At 35.9% G+C, this 17,690-nt stretch overlaps 1 pseudogene across 1 annotated transcript; it reads left to right on the top strand.

Annotated features, from left to right (window-relative positions):
• Positions 1-3,575: 3,575 nt before the first annotated feature.
• Positions 3,576-5,246, top strand: LOC149842996 (putative lipid-transfer protein DIR1 pseudogene; annotated as a pseudogene). The gene has a single exon (XR_016431104.1). The product of XR_016431104.1 is annotated as a putative lipid-transfer protein DIR1 pseudogene (transcript).
• The last annotated feature ends 12,444 nt before the right edge of the window (positions 5,247-17,690 follow it).

The following is a 17,690-nucleotide window of genomic DNA, read 5'->3' as shown; positions in this document are numbered from 1 at the left end:
ATTCTAAGGCAGTCAAAAAACTTTATATGTGATTCAATCATGTGTATCATGTTTTATGGCAGTCAAAAAACTTTATAGTGATTCAATCATGCATATATGTGTTATAAGGTATTAAAAAAAAATCATATGTGCTAATATCAGGCTCATATATGTTCTAAGGTTGTCATAGTGATGAAATCATGCTTGTATGTGTTTTAAGGTTGTCAAAAAACTTTTAGAGTGATTAAATCATGCATATATGTGTTATAAGGCACTAAGAAAATTTTATAGTGATGAAATCATGCATATATGTGTTGTAAGGTTGTAAAAAAACTTTCATAGTGATTCAATCATGCGTATATGTATTATAAGGGTGTCATAAAAATTGTATAGTGAATGAATCATGCATATATGTGTTATAAGGTGTCAAAAAAATTCATAGTGAGGCAATCATACATATATGTATTCAATCATGCATATACTAGTTTGAAATCTAACGACATGAAACAAATGACATGAATCTTTATACTTGATGGGCACCGGAGCTCATATTGAAAGCAAACAAAGTTTTTATGTGCTAAAAAAAGTTGCACAACTCATTACGAACAATGTTGTGAATGACTTTATTTAAAAAGTACTGCATTTTGTCCTCAAGACGCTGACAGACACCATCCCAAGACATAGCAGGGTCAATCGGACATTGGGAGTTGATGCTGACAGGAGAACTCTGAGAACCGTGGCTGCATGAGGCAACAACTGGTATGGTGTTCATGTTACTCCCAAACCCGAACACACGACCCTTTTTGGGTTCACCAGATTCAGTCACCCATGCTGCAGGATCAAAAGGCGGATGCTGAGTGGAGTCATCGTCATATCGTTGTATCATTTGCTGCTCATATGACTCCTACAAAGTAATGATTAGAATATGAATTGATAATTAAGAATTATAATATTTATGAAAACGTAATTCATACTAACTTGTATATTATAATATTTATTAATACAATAAATACATACCGATGTCGCTCTCGCCTTCTCTGATACAAAATCTCTTGTGCTCTTATGTTTATGTGTTTCAATAAACAGATCCTTGTAAGGCACAATGTCTCCTTTTTCTGCTTCCTACAATGTTAAATGATAAAAAAAATTGATTAATAAGTATGCATAAATACTTACAAATTTGACAATATATATATATATATATATATATATTGATGAGTTACCATTTTCTTCTGGTGGCTCCCAAAAGTCCTAGATTCACCTATGTGTAGATGGGCATCGGGCATCTTCGCTCGGTTTTGTGCAGCCTTTGCTGAGCGATTTCGAAATTCATTGCTCGCCCACTTATCGCACATGCCCTCTCAATAATCTCTTCTGATAGTAGAAGGCTCATGGCCCTTCCACTACAGTGGATCATCTATCCCACCAACTGTTTTTTTTGTTGCAGTCTTCATATTATGCAGCATGTTGACAAATCGATTGACAGTCACCTTCTGCCATACTACCCTCGCGTCTTTCTCCTCGTTCGCAGTCACGAAGCGATGAGAAACCTATAAATACTTTCAGAAAGTTAGCACACATAAATATGAAATACATTAGTTATGATAAACGATTCCATACCATGAATGAAGACATTAATCTATCAAACACCTTCGTTGAGTACTCTTTTCATTGCGCTATCGATCCTGGAAGATGCTGCAGTAGTAACTTTCTAATTTCTTGTATTACTTCTTGTGGCTCAAACCTCGCACTGCACATAAATTGATACACATTAACAATCGACTATCGATATACACTATTTATAAGACAAGTATTGGACAAGTGACAATGAAATACTTACGATCGACTATCGATATACACTATTTGAATTAGTCGTCGTGTATCACACTAAGAAGACCCTGCATCCGGCGTTGTCTCATGATATGTATACATAGCTAGTGTAGGTGGGTCATGTGTAGGCGAAACATCACCTATAGAACAATGAGTTAGAAATTCACACAATGCACATTTAAACTAATCAAGTATATAATTATTGAAATGATATACCTATCGAAGCAGCTCGTGAAGATGAAGGCTGAGACTGGCTACCACTGAGTGCTCGACGACTGTGACCTTTATACAGGTTTTTCCAGTGAACCAAAATCAATAGCATTGAAGTTACCAGTTTATCTTAGCTCATAATTAAAAAAATGTTTTTGACGTCAAAAAGTATGTTTTTTTTGTCAAAAAAATATGTTCCAAGAGTCGTTTCTCACTAAATCAAGCATGCTAAACACATCTAACAGTTTAGATTTATCATAAAACACTTCAAAATTGTAGGGCAGAATGAGAAATGAGGCCTAATATGTTATGTTCAGTTCTCATATATAACACACACATAAGGTTGGGAGTATCAGGGAACTCTCAAAAGTCAGATGAAAATTGGATGCACACGCTGAACACAAGTGTAAAGTAGAAAGGCTTTTAGCGGTGGTCTTTGACCGCCTCTTTTTTTTTATCTTTGTGCATGCCGCCGATCACATGCGTCCGATTTTTTTGGGGTTCGATGATACCTCTCTCTCTCTCTCTCTCTCTCTCTCTCTCTATATATATATATATATATATATATATATATATATATATATATATATATATTGCTACAATCTACTAAGCAAAGTGGCAGAACCTGTTTTTTGGTTTTCTCACATTTAATACTAGAGATGTGATCTACATGTTTTATTTAGTGGGAACATGCTTTTGAATCATGGGAATCCATCTTGTATGCAAGTTTTCTAGCTGTCCAAAAATCAACACATAATGCATCAATTTTTTTCAACTCATTAAAACATGTTTTTTTGGTCGAAAAAATATGATTCGAGAGTAGACTCTTACTAAATCGAAAATGCTGAACACATCTATTTGGTTAGATTGTGTCAAAACATCTTGCATCATGAGAGTCCAACTAGCTACAATGGATTGTAGCAAATATAAATCAATATATAAGAGAGAGAGAGGGAGAGAGGTGGGTGTGTACCCACAATGGTACCGGTGAGAAGAGCCGGAAGAGTGACTACGCAATGAGGTTAAACCTACCACCCATAGTTTGGTAACCCATTCCTTGATGAAAACTAGAGTGACCATAATAAATTAAAATTGGCAAAATAATTCAGCAATGTTTAATTAATTCCACATCCACGCAGCCTGTGATCATTCCTCATCTAAACCATAAAAGATTGTTAATGACTAATTAAAAGACGCTGAAATCATTTTAAAATCTGCCATCACATTTTAAGAGCCACAAGTGTCATGCTAATTCCATCAAGAACAAAGCGGAACGGATTCTTATTAATACGAATATAAACCATTGTAGGTCATATAATCAGTCTAAACACTGGACATAAGCACCACACATTTCTTATCCATTGTCATATTCTGTTATTAGACAGACCAACGCCACATATCTTGACTCATTGAAACCCAATTAATTAGTCCTAAACAATACAATTCATATACACTCCCGTGACTATGGCAATAATGAGTCCAATTTGGAATCACGGGCCATAACATTCCACAAAAGGGCTATTTAAGGCCATGGTGAGTGCAAACTCATTGAACATAGTGGCCGTGTCAAGCAAAGGAGCAATGGAGAACAAACTCAAGGTTATGGTGGTTTCAGTGATCATGGTAATTGTGGTGCTTAGCAGATGCAGTGCAGCTCATAGCCAAAGCCTATGTAACATGACCCAGGACGGGTTCTTCGCCTGCAAGCCGGCGGCGACTAAGAACGCAGGTATGCCCCTGGATCCTTCGGTGGCTTGTTGCACAGCTCTAGCTGGAGCTGACATGGTTTGTCTTTGCTCCTACAAGAACTCCATGATGCTGCCTGCTTTGGGGATAGATCCTGATCTTGCTATGCAACTTCCAAAGAAGTGTGGACTCCCAGCCAAATCCATGTTAAAGTTCTAAACAAATGTACATCCAATTTTCGTGTTCCAAAACTTTATTCCTGGGGGCTGAAGCATTTCAATTGAACTTTTATTTCCTTTTACGTTGAATACAGCATAATTCAATTTCATTGTGTCATATATATATATATATATATAGAGAGAGAGAGAGAGAGAGAGAGAGGATTTGCATGCACAGATTTTTTTTTTGGAAAAGTTTTTGAAGAGGAAATCCTGTTGATGGGATATCAGTTACTTCATTGGCCAGGCTCATATGGGCTTCAAACAGTAGAATGGTTCCATTTTTTTTGAAGGAATAAAAGATTTTATTAACTGATTGGAAGTTGTGTGGTTTCACAAGAAATTGGTTGTTAAGGACGTCCCTCACATGCTTGATAATCAAGTGGGGCTGGCTGTCAATTTGCAAGGGCAGGTGCAACATACTGATCTTTTCAGGAATTATTGTTTTGGCAGCGTATGCGGTTGGTCCGATACCCTGTGGGCCTAGTCAAGTCACAGTAATTAGGTTAACCCTGCATTGAGATTGCATTCTTTAAGGCCTGGGGTCTTATAGTCCCAAATAATGAGCTCTCCCAGTCCTCCAAGCTAAAACCAGGTTTTTATTTGCCGATTCCGATGGTAATTGTAGATCCCAAACAAGATCACAAGGCTTTTTAATTCATGATCCAAATAAACTGACTTTTGGAACTTTAATGAGCTGACTAAGTGATGTCTTTTTTTTTTTTGAGAAGAGACTAAGTGATGTCAATTACTCTTAGTGGTTGGCCATCAGATTCTTAGTTTTACTCGTTAGGCATGGAATTTAAGGTGGTAATAATGTGCATCAGTACTGTGTATCAACTTTAATTCTTGTAAACATGTATGCATATTTTATTTTGTACGTGCCACATCACCTTGACCTTCCTATGTATGAGCCAGAATAAGCAAAATAAAAATTCATGAGTATTTAATTGTATTAAATAAACAGAACAAACACCTGTGTTTTACATGGAAAACCCTCCATCATGAAGGAAAAAAACACGGGAATGAAAGCGTCAACTAATTCTCTATTGAAATTGTAAAACGTGAATGCTTGGGATTCAACACGATTTAATGTGGTTCGGTCCAATTCGACCTACTTCCACTATGGTTTCTCTCTCTCTTTCGTTTTTCATGCCTCTCTGAAGGAGGGTCTCTCCCCTTTTATTCATGGGCCAAAAGATTACATGTTTTTTGGGGGCTTCTCCCTGCATAGGGAGACCCAGTTACAGCTAGACTCCTTGTGATTGCAAGTTTTATTTTTTATAGGTCTTCTTCTTAGAAGAGGAATCCTTCTTCACTTCAATTCCCATTGACGACCCTGCCTGGCTACTTCTTCCCCGCCTTCTTAGCAGGGCCACTGCGACCTTGTTCCTCGCCTTCTTCACCTTCGGAGCCTTGGGACGCTTCTTGGGCGGGATCGTCTTCTCCACACCATCCCCAACATTGACCACCTCCTCTTGCACAGGTTACTGCTTGGCGGCGCCTAAGGGCCCAATCTGCAGCACCTGGGTTGCCAGAGTCATGTGTAGAGGGCCGAAAATCCTTACGACCATAATTCAAACTGACAGACAACAGGTGAAACAACTTTGGAGTTGTAATAGCCATGCACAGAAAGTTGCTCTGTCGCAACCATGCCTCCCTCGAGATCCAGCCTATGTGTGTGTGAGAGAGAGAGAACATTCACCATTCAACATTACCAAAATACATCCAACAGAATATTGGATGAGAGAGAAACATAGGAATAAGACAACCACAATCTAGATGGTGATTGTGCACATTTCAAAGTACAAGTAGATCAAACCCCCTCTCTACTATGTAATTTAAGATCCAGATACACATCACCAGTTGGCGAAGCCTTCCAAAATCGAATTTGATGCCCCTAAAGAAGATGTTGTTTCTTTCAGTCCAGATCACCCACCATGCTGAAAACAACCATACCCGCCACAATAATCTCCATTTTTTTTTGTGTCGTAAAATCATGGGACCAAGCAAGAGATCACGAATAACGAAACTCGGACGAGTTTGAATAGACGGTGCACCCCAAGTTTGAAAAAATAAGTCTAGAACAATCGGGCAGAGCCAAAATAGGTGAGTCGTGTCCTCTACTGCCTTCTCACAAAGAACACACATGTTGGGAAATTGAATTCCCCGTTTCCTGACATTAATCTGGGTTTGAACACGATCCAGAGCCACAAGCCATGCCAAAGCTTTTGCCCTTGGAGCGGGCCCCTTACCCCACATACAATCAGTGAAAAACTAGTCCATCCCGGATGGCAACAAGGAATGGTAGACTTGCTTAATGGAGAACCTATCTCCACTCGCCATGGCCCAGTGAAGCCACGGGTGGCCATGGACAGGCCTAAGATCCCTGTCACTGAAGGACCGAAGTGTCTTCCGCCACTCCAGCCAGAGGGACGAATGACACACTGAACTGGGCATCGAAAGAAGGGAGTCAGGTAGACTACCATATTTTTGCCTAACAAACGTAGCCCAAGGAGATTGAGATATGGAAGCTACCCAAGCCCACTTCAAGACTAAAATGATGCTCCTCTTTCTCAGAGCCGGAATCTCCAAGTTGACTCGCTGCCTCGGGAGAACGATCTGTTGTCAATAAACAAACGGGTACTTTTTGTGAAACACATTCTCAGACCAAAGGAAGTGCGAAAGCAAACGGTTAATCGCTCATTCTACTATCGTCGGTATAATGGACATGCTTATATGAAACTCTGATAATCGGGTCAAAACATGCAGAATTAGCGCTCAATTGTCCCACAAAAGATAAATATCGGACCTTCCAAGACTACAATCTCCCTTGCACCCGCTCTATAGTAGACATCCAAGATGAAGTTTTCACCGACTGCAGTGAGTGCAACGATAGACCCAAGAAATTGACAGGAAGGTTTGATATTGGGTAGTTGAAAATCCTTGCGGTAGCCGATTAGAGAAGAGGGTCAGCATTGAGTAAGACCAGAGCGCACTTACTCTCGTTCAGACGAAGGCCTAAAATTGCAGTGAAAACTTTAATAATGAAGCACAACCTGGACATTTGATTAACATTTGCATGACCAAATATTAAAGTATCATCTGCATATTGAATTGTGTGACCAACAAAACCAGGAATGCCCAAAGAATTCAATAAGCCTGTTTGTTATGCCCTTTTCATGAGAATAGGTAAACTATCTGCCACGACGATATTAAAAAGGATAGGGTCTAGGGGGCAACCCTATCGCACACCTCTAGCCAACTTGAATTCTTCCCCTCTTAATCCGTTGATTCAAACCGACGATACAGATTTCGTGACCAACTCCTTAACCCATGCTATAAATCGGCTGCCAAACCCCATATTTGTTAGAGATTCAATCAGAAAATCTCATGTCAGACTATCATAAGCATTGTGAAAATTCAATTTTAGCATGAAGTACGGTGCTCCAGTCGACTGTAAAGAGTGAAGAAACTCAGTTGCAGAAATAAAAGACCCTTGCAAATTTCAACCTAGAATAAAAGCCCCCTGGTTTGGAGAGACAAGTTGATCAATGACAGCGCGCAACCGATTAGCCAACACCTTAGATATAATGTGATACAGAGCACCCATTACCGAAATCAGCCTGAAGTTGGATATGTCTGACGCTCCTTGCCTCTTAGGAATCAAAGAGATGACTGTCACATGATATGGTTTAGGCAACCTCGCATTACGATAGAATTCATCGAACAAGTGGAACAGGTCAGTTTTAACAATTGACCAAAAAGCTTTGAAGAAGTCGACGTGAAAACCGTTAAGGCCTAGGGCCTTCCATCCTGAGAGTCCGCTAATAGCATTCAAAATCTCAACTTCGATGAATCGAGCCTGCAGAGGAACATAGTGGTTTGCCGCCAACTGCTTATAACCCATATCGTCGATGACCCTCTCGATGCCTAAGTCGACCGAATGCAGCCTGGAGAAATAAGAAATAATAGTTGGCAGATAATTTTACTGACCAAACTGGCATCCATTGATCTCGACCGAGAGTAACCGATTCTTATTGTATTTATTTGATGCGTTCATACGAAAAAATTGTGTATTATCATCACCATTAGCCAATCATGCAACTCTGGCCCTCAACTTCCATCTAAGCTCTCCATTCTACAACGAGGGCAAAGAGGTTGACGATACACTCCTGCAACTGAAGCACTTGACCCTCCGGCACATCAATAAGATCGACCTGACGTTGGGCCAGATAGGACAGCTCAGCTTCCCACTGGCCGATGAACTTAAACTTGTTCAGGTTATTAAATCTGAGTCATTCCTTAATACGTTGCCGAAGACGAAGAAGCTTTGCATGGATACGGATGGCCGCCCAAGATCTCGTAGCAGGTTGAGCCCACGCTTGTTCAACCAGTTGCTGAAAGTCTGGCACACGAAGCCACCGCTCCTCAAAGAAGAACCTATGACACGCTTTGAAGCCTGCACCCCAAGAAACAATCAGTTGTCCATGATCGGATAAGGTTCGCGGTAGCAGACATGCAGTGACATTCGGAACTACATGAAATAGTCCTGGAGAGAGAAAAACACGATCAAGTATCCGCAAGCAAGGCCCCATATTTGAGCACGAGAATTGCTCTCCCACATGAGGTACCGAGTAAAGCTGGTTCCGCCGAACAAACTTTTGAAACCTCCTAATGGAGGGGTTGAGAAGAATCGGTAGACTAGAATCCTGCGTGGACAACAGGCAATTGAAATCCCCTCCTAAATACTGAAGAGCTCCAAATGTAACCAAAACTCAGTCCAAATTAGCCCAGAACGTTGGTCTAGAGGCAGACACGACAGGGCCATACACAAAAGTGAATACGACATCTTGTAGTGACGACAGTAAGTTTGCAGAGAGGGAGATGGAATAATGACCAATATCCACTATCGTCACCTTAAGAGAAACTTTCCAAAGAACCAGGATGCCCCCAGCAAACCCAACGGCTGGTTTAAAAGCATATGTCGCACCTCTCTATAAGTAAGATACTACTGATAACGGAATATCCTCTATTTTGGTTTCACAAATTGCAACGACATCTGGACTTTCATACCTAATCCAATTAGCTAAAAATAAGCACTTAAGGGGGTAATTCATGCCCCTAATATTTCAAATACACATCTTCATGATAAATAATCAGGCAACACCCTAGTACGCCTTTGCCTGGCTGAGCGTCGAATTGAGCTGGAGCCATTTTCTTGAAGCTGGGCTTGCGAACGGGGCAATGATTTAGCTCTACGAAGACTATTTGCGACCCTGACCGTCGATCGTGCCCGATGAACAATCCGTTGGTGGATCAAAGAAAGCTGCCCGGGTGAAATCTGCACTCCTAATGCCTGCGCAGCCTCGACGAAGGACATACCTATATGTCAAACATGTCATCACCCCCCTGCGAGAGAGATTTGGGGTGGGTTTTTAAATATAAAGACTTTTATTAGCGCACTATAAAAGTGCTCCAATAAAAATGTTCATTGGCACTAAAAACATTTTGCCAAAAAAGAAACATTTGCACGCTTTTTTGAGCCAGAAAAAAATGTTTTTAACTGGCGCACATCTTTGTTGCACCAAATTTTTTTTTGAAATACTAGCGCACTTTTTATGTGTGCCAAATATTTTTTATTAGACTGGTGCAGTACATCACACGCCAATATAACTTAGTTTTTCATTAGCGCTAAGTAAAATAGGTAACAACATTTTAAAAATTAATTTTAATAATAATAATAACATTGTTTTACCTTGAAGGATTTGATGCTTGAACCGGTTCACTCGAAAGGCTTAATGGGGAGCTCTAAAAAAACCACCCTTCACTCAGTTTAAGCACTTTACAAAGGGGCTCTAATGGGCTCTTTTCTAAGTTTAAATAATTATTTGCAAACAGCAAAAATAAAAACTCAAACACCATATTCAAATCAGGTCAAAAATGCACAATCATCCCATTGGAGCTTTCACCAAACAACTGGTGAGCGCTCCAAAATAATGTGCAAACAATGTGCGGGTTGTCCAAGCACAGCACGAAAAAAATTGTGAAATATTATCCCAGGTTAGAGACCAACAATATATGTATATAATTTCTAATTAATTCAAAATTGATGTGCATAAAATCAGGCCAATATTCAGTCCAAACACATATTGGTTTCAACGTTAAACTTATTTAACATCAAGTTGTTTAGGCTCAAAATTAAAATTAACCCCAGAAAACAAAAACCTGACAGATGTCACAATAATTGGTTTAGGTCTGCTATTAGTCCTGAACAGGTTCACAGCTTGGTGGGGCATTAAGAGATGAACATAAGACAGAAAGGGAGTGCTTCAATCTAGAACACAAAGCATGAATACTCCTGTCTTAACAACAAAATTGAAAATAGCGTTCACAGCACGCATGAACCCCAGATTCAGTAACACAAATTAGTCATGGTCGAACTGATTTGACGTTCACAAGAAAAACAGAAACAATCATGCAAAGATTTCAACATGAATCTCGAATACTTGAATCATACACACAAAAACCTTGTCCTAATCAAATTCTAAATAATATTTAGACATGCAGCATGCTCAGATTTATCCAAGCACGCATGAACATGAATGAAATATATCTCAACACAAAGGACTCAGTTTCACAGTCAATTGAGAAACACGTGTATAAAATAATATCTACAAGGAGAAAGATGAAGAAAGACGAACATTACAATGTTGGCCAAGCGGAAAGGGGCTTCATCCAACACTCCAACAACATTCAAACTGACCAGGAATGCTCTATATTGGTCGATGTTCAGGGTAGCACACACAGCACCGATGACCACCATAGAGAAGGAGAGGAGGGTGTCTCTTCCACATGCACAGCTCTTTCACGAAGAAGTCTTTTCTCAACAACAAAAATAATGAAGGCCCTCACATTTTAGGGTTCTTTTTCTTATAAAACCAAAAAGAGGGGAAGAAGAGCCCAACTTTTTGGGTCTTGAATGACAGCCCAACCCAACCCAATGGGCTGGGTTGGGTCCAACTGCTATATTGCTTCCCAATAAAAGTTCTTTTGAACCCAATAGATGGATTTAGGCTATCCTGCAGATCCAATCAATTCAAAATAAAAATAAAATCTATCCTAAAAACCCATACACCCTCTAGTAGCTCAAATAGATCCTAAGAGGCGATTGGATCTATCCAGATTTTATAATTTAGTCGAAAATAGAAAAAAATCTAGTTTCAATCTCAAAAATCATAAATAATTCTTAAATCCAACAAAACAATTTTTGGATAAAAATAATGCATATTTTCTCCAAAATAAAATCTAAAGGTTTTAAAATTACACAAAAATACCAAAAATAGACTTTTTGGCCCGCGTTTGTTGGTGTCTGTCAAACTCGATCAAAACAACTATCTTCTATGGCCTTTCAAAATTTTCTAGAGAATTATTAGAAAACCCAACTCTATATAAAAGTATTGTGGGAGCTCTTCAGTATGCCACACTTACTCGTCCAGGCAACCTTTGTTGTAAACAAGACCTATCAATTTATGCATGCACCCATACACGACCTTTAGACTCTTATCAAATAAGTCCTGCGATATCTTAAAGGGATTCTAAATTATGGTTTACAAGTCATGCATGATCGTTGGACTCTCATGTATGATTTAGACTTTAGGGGTTTTGCATTTTAATTGCTAATTTTATAATTTATTTAGTAAATGCATGTTAAATTTAAATTTTTTTGTCATGTATGATTTAGATTTTAAGGGTTTTTAATTTATATTTTTGTTATTTACTGAGTGAATGCATGCTAAATCCAATTTTTTTCTCATGTATGATTTAGATTTTAGAGGTTTTATATTTTAATTACTGATTTAATAATATATTTAGTAAATGCATGCTAAATTCAACTTTTTTCAAGTATGATTTAGATTTTAGGGGTTTTACATTTTAATTGCTAATTTTGTAATATATTTAGTGAATGCATGCTAAATTTAAATTTTTTTAAGTATGTTTTAGATTTTAGGGTTTTTTTATTTTAATTGCTAATTTAAATTATTTAGTGAGTGCATACTAAATCTATTTTTTTCTCATATATGATTTATATTTTAAGGGTTTTATATTTTAATCTAGATTTTTGTTATTTAATGAGTGAATGCATGCTAAATTTGATTTTTTTCAAGTATGGTTTAGATTTCAGAGGTTTTGCATTTTAATTGCTGATTTTATAATATATTTAGTGAATGCATGTTAAATCTCATTTTTTCTCAAGTATGATTTAGATTTTAGGAAGTTTGCATTTTAATTATTGATTTTGTAATTTCTTGAGTGAAACATGCTAAATTCATTTTTCTTTCATGTATGATTTAGATTTTAGGAGTTTTGTATTTTAATTATTAATTTTGTAATTTATTGAGTAAAAATATGCTATATCTAATTTTTTTGCATATAGGATTTAAATTTTATGCATTTTATATTTTAATTGCTAATCTAATAATTTATTAAGTGAAAACATGTTATATCTAATTTATTTTTAGAGTATGATTTAAATTTTAGGGATTTTGAATTTTAATTCCTAATTTTATAATTTCTTGAGCAAAAGAATTTTAAATTGAATTTTTTTCTCATGCATGATTTAGGTTTTAGGGGTTTTATATTTTAATTACTAATTTTATAATTTATTAAGTGAAAACATGCTATATTTGATTGTTTTTCTAATGTAGGATTTGGATTTTAAGGGTTTTGTATTTTAATTACTGATTTTGTAATTTATTTAGTGAAAATATCATATATCTGATTTTTTTCTCAAGTATGATTGAGATTTTAGGGGTTTTACATTTTAATTATTAATTTTGTAATTTCTTGGGTGAAAGCATGCTAAATTCGATTTTTTTTCTCTTGTACAATATACATTTTTGGGGTTTTGTATTATAATTGCTAATTTTGTAATATATTTAGTGAATGCATGCTAAATCCATTTTTTTTATATATGATTTTGATTTTATGAGTTTTGTATTTTAAGTATGATTTATGATTTTTAATTTTTTTAAGTATTTTATTTTAGGGATTTGACATTTTTAGGATTTTATGATTTTTCAAGTTTTTGATAAATTCAAGCTTTGAATTATACTATTATATTATAGTACACTTTTTTTTTATCAGCCACTTTAATTGAAACTAATGTAGTGCTAAAAAAGACATTTTTTCTAACATTAAAATAGTAACAAAAAGACTTTTTTTCTAGCACTAAAATAACTCCAAAAAATGTGTTTTTCCTGGTGCTATCCATTAATGCAAGCAAATGTATTGCCAATATCACTTTTACAGGCAAAACTACTGGCGCTAGTAAAGCTCTTTATTGGGGTTAGGTAGACTTTTACTGACGCTAATTTAATGTCAGTAAAGGTCAATTTCTTGTAATGTCTTTATCGTCATCATAAAAAACTAACATACTAAACTCGATGGGAGCCTGTGGCTCTGAACCATGTAAAACGTGAATGTTTGAAATTTTCACACATACAAAAGGAAAACAAGATTTAGAATGGTTCAGTCCAATTTAACCTTTGATATCTAGAATAGATGGTCAATGTTGGTATCTTCATTTGATATCTAGAATGATGCTTTGGCCGGTTAGGGTTGTACATAACTATTAGACCCTTTGTAGAGGTGGATTTTGAATTAATTTGTAACCCCAAAAACTAATATCAGTGACGTTATACTATTATGATGCTAAAATAATTTATTAATGGTAACATTATGAGTTATTGCATTATAGAGGTAGCATTTAGGGGTTTTGTATTTTAATCCAGATTTTTGTTATTTATTGAGTGAATGCAAGCCAAATCTGATTTTTTTCTCATATAACTTATATTTTAAAGGTTTTGCATTTTAATTATTAATTTTTTAATATATTTAGTGAGTGCATGTTAAATCTAATTTTTTTAAGTATGATTTAGATTTTAAGGGTTTGCATTTTAACTCATATTTTTGTTATTTATTGAGTGAATGCATGCATTATCCAGTTTTTTTCTCATGTATAATTTAGATTTTATCGGTTTTGCATTTTAATTGCTAATTTTATAATTTAAATATGATTGTTTTCTCATATATGATTTAAATTGTAAGGGTTTTTAATCCATATTTTTGTTATTTATTGAGTGAATGCATGCTAAATCCAATTTTTTTCTTACATATGATTTACATTTTAGAGGGTTTATATTTTAATTGCTAATTTTATAATATATTTAATGAATGCATGCTAAATCTGATTTTTTTCAAGTAGGATTTAGATTTTAGGGGTTTTGCATTTTAATTAGTAATTTTGTAATATATTTAGTGAATGCATCCTAAATTTAAATTTTTTTTCAAGTATGTTTAGATTTTAGGGGGGGGGGTATTTTAATTGCTAATTTAATTTATTTATTGAGTGCATACTAAATCTATTTTTTTTCTTACATATGATTTAGATTTTAGGGGTTTTATATTTTAATCTATATTTTTGTTATTTAATAAGTGAATGCATGCTAAAATTTGATTTTTTCAAGTACGGTTTAGATTTCAAGGGTTTTACATTTTAATTGTTAATTTTAGAATATATTTAGTGAATGTATGCTAAATCTTATTTTTTCTCAAGTATGATTTAGATTTTAGGGAGTTTGTATTTTAATTATTGATTTTGTAATTTCTTGAGTGAAAGCATGCTAAATCCATTTTTTTCATGTATGATTTAGATTTTAGGAGTTTTATATTTTAATTTTAAATTTTATAATTATTGAGTAAAAATATGCTATATCTATTTTTTTCGCATATAGGATTTAGATTTTATGTGTTTTATATTTTAATTGCTAATCTAATAATTTATAGAGTGAAAACATGTTATATCTAATTTATTTTTTAAGTATGATTTAGATTTTAGGGGTTTTGAAATTTAAATGCTAATTTTATAATTTTTTGAGTGAAAGAATGTTAAATCAAAAAAATTTATCATGCATGATTTAGGTTATAGGGGTTTTGTATTTTAATTGCTAATTTTATATTTTATTTAGTGAAAACATGTTGTATTTGATTTTTTTCTAATGTATGATTTAGATTTTAGGGGTTTTGTATTTTAATTACTGATTTTGTAATTTATTTAGTGAAAACATCATATATCTGTTTTTTTCTTAAGTATGATTGAGATTTTAGGGTTTTGCATTTTAATTGTTAATTTTATAATTTCTTGAGTGAAAGCATGCTAAATTCAATTTTTTTTCTCATGTATGATTTAGATTTTTAGCGTTTTGTATTATAAATGCTAATTTTGTAATATATTTAGTGAATGCTTGCTAAATTCAATTTTTTTTCATGTATGATTTTGATTTTACGAGTTTTGCATTTTAAGTATGATTTATGATTTTTATTTTTTAAAGTATTTTATTTTAGGGATTTGACATTTTTAGGAGTTTATGATTTTTCAAGTTTTTGACAAATTCGAGCTTTGAATTATACTATTATATTATAGTACAATATTTTTTTCTATTAGCCACTTTTACTGGAACTAATGTAATGCAAAATAAAGCATTTTTTCTGACATTAAAATAGTAACAAAAAGACTTTTTTCTAGCACTAAAATAACTCCAAAAAATGTTTTGTTCCTGGTGCTATCCATTAATGCAAATAAATGTATTGCCAATAGCACTTTTATAAGCGAAACTACTAGCGCTAGTAAAGCTCTTTATTGGTGTTAGGTAGACTTTTACTAACTATAATTTAACGTTAGTAAAGGTCTAATTTCTTGTAGTATCTTTATCATCGTTGTAAAAACCTAACATACTAAACTCGATGGGAGCCTGTGGCTCTGAACCATGTAAAACGTGAATGCTTGAAATTTTCACAAATATAAAAGGAAAACAAGATTTAGAGTGGTTCAGCCCAATTTGACCTATGTCCACTATGAAGTCTCTCTCTCTCCCCCTTTTTATTCATTTTTGGGATTTCCCCATGCATAGAGAGAACTAATTACAGTTAGACTCTTTATGATTACAAGTTTCTTTTTTACTTAGGAAAAGGAGTCCTTGATAGACCATATGGAGATCCTTATTTTTAACATTTGGATCCACGGACCTATCTGCTAGATATCCGATGTAGCAGCATGCCCAGGACCTGGATCTTGTGCATGTCCTAAATCTTGATCTTGTACATGTCCTGGATCTCGATCTTCCTCCGCAGAAACGTGTTTACAACAATCTCATGCAGTCTGGTTGATGGATGAGGCATGCCTTGCTATGAACCTCCTCACTTTCACCCCCATCAGACTCATCCTTCATGTAACCAACAATTTTTGAACCATGTAAAACGTGAATGCTTGAAATTTTCACAAATACAAAAGGAAAACAAGATTTAGAGTGGTTCGGCCCAATTTGACCTACGTCCACGATGAAGTCTTTCTCTCTCCCCCTTTTTATTCATTTTTGGGTCTTCCCCATGCATAGAAAGAACTAATTACAGTTAGACTCTTTATGATTACAAGTTTCTTTTTTACGTGGAGGAAGAGGAGTCCTTGATAGACCATATGGAGACCTTATTTTCAACATTTGGATCCACAGACCTATCTGCTGAAGATCCGATGTAGTAGCATGCCCAGGACCTGGATCTTGTGCACGTCCTAAATCTTGATCGTGTACATGTCGTGGATCTCGATCTTCCTTCCCAGAAATGTGTTTACAACAATCTCATGCAGTCTGGTTGAAGGATGGGGCATGCCTTTCTATGAACCTCCTCACTTTCACCCCCATGAGACTCATCCTTCATGTAACCAACAATTTCTTTTGGAGGGTCGGCTTCCCATTGCATGTCCTCATCGCAGCAGCTCCCGATGTGCGCCAACCTATTTGCAGAACGGTTCCCTTCTCTGTAAACGTGGGAGCACCTCCATGTGTCTAGGGTACCCAAGAGTCTCCTGATGTCATCAATCACCATGCCAAAACAAATTGAAGAATGATGATATCAACAAGAGAAATTTGACCCTTCATCTTAGACTCAATTAAAATTGAAGAATCAATATGAATTCCCAAAGCAATAGTCATATCTACACCACCAAAAACTACGAACTGTGAAGAGACGAACACTACTCACACAAGAAAGACCATGGAATTCCATCAAAACCCTAGATCAAATCAAAAAGATCCTTTTAGGGTTTTTAACTTACAACGAAACGTCCCAATATGGGTTTTTAAATCAATCCAAGCAATCAAGCAAGAGAGACAATAAGACTTTCAGGAAAATACACTGATGAATTCAGAAATAGAGGGAAGTCCACCAAGTTACCTTATTTTGGATTTTTGTGTTGCTAATTCCGTCGCTACTTTTCGATTTAAACTGGCCCATCTAGGGCACAAAATTCTCCCTCACTCGCTCTCTCTCTAATTACCCCCAAATTGGCTTCCTGACGAGGAAGAGGGCAGCATGCACCGTCATCGTCAATCATCATTCGTGGAAGATCATCCCTTCCCCATCCGCAGTCGGCCAGCCAGAGCCAAGTGCTATCGCCGTAACCACCACCGTCTATGCCTCTTTCTCTTCTTCTCCTCCCTCTTCTCTTTTTCCTTTCTCCGTATGTGGCCTCGCCGGAGCAGCGTTGTCGCTAACACCCCCAGTCGACCCCTCTCCTCACCTTCTTCTCTTTCCCTTTCATCTGAACGTCGGCCATCACCGATGCCCCTCCTCTTCCCATCTTCCTCACCTTCTTTTTCTTCTTCCCCTTCTTTCTTCTTCTCTCTTCTTTGGCCTGTCACTGCATTCCCC

Source organism: Nuphar pumila, chromosome 3 (genome assembly GCF_984573655.1).
Source record: "Nuphar pumila chromosome 3, dmNupPumi1.hap1.1, whole genome shotgun sequence".
In the NCBI taxonomy this organism is placed as follows: Eukaryota; Viridiplantae; Streptophyta; class Magnoliopsida; order Nymphaeales; family Nymphaeaceae; genus Nuphar; species Nuphar pumila.
The sequence above is the reverse complement of the archived record's forward strand: the minus strand, read 5'-3'. Positions and strand labels throughout refer to the sequence as shown.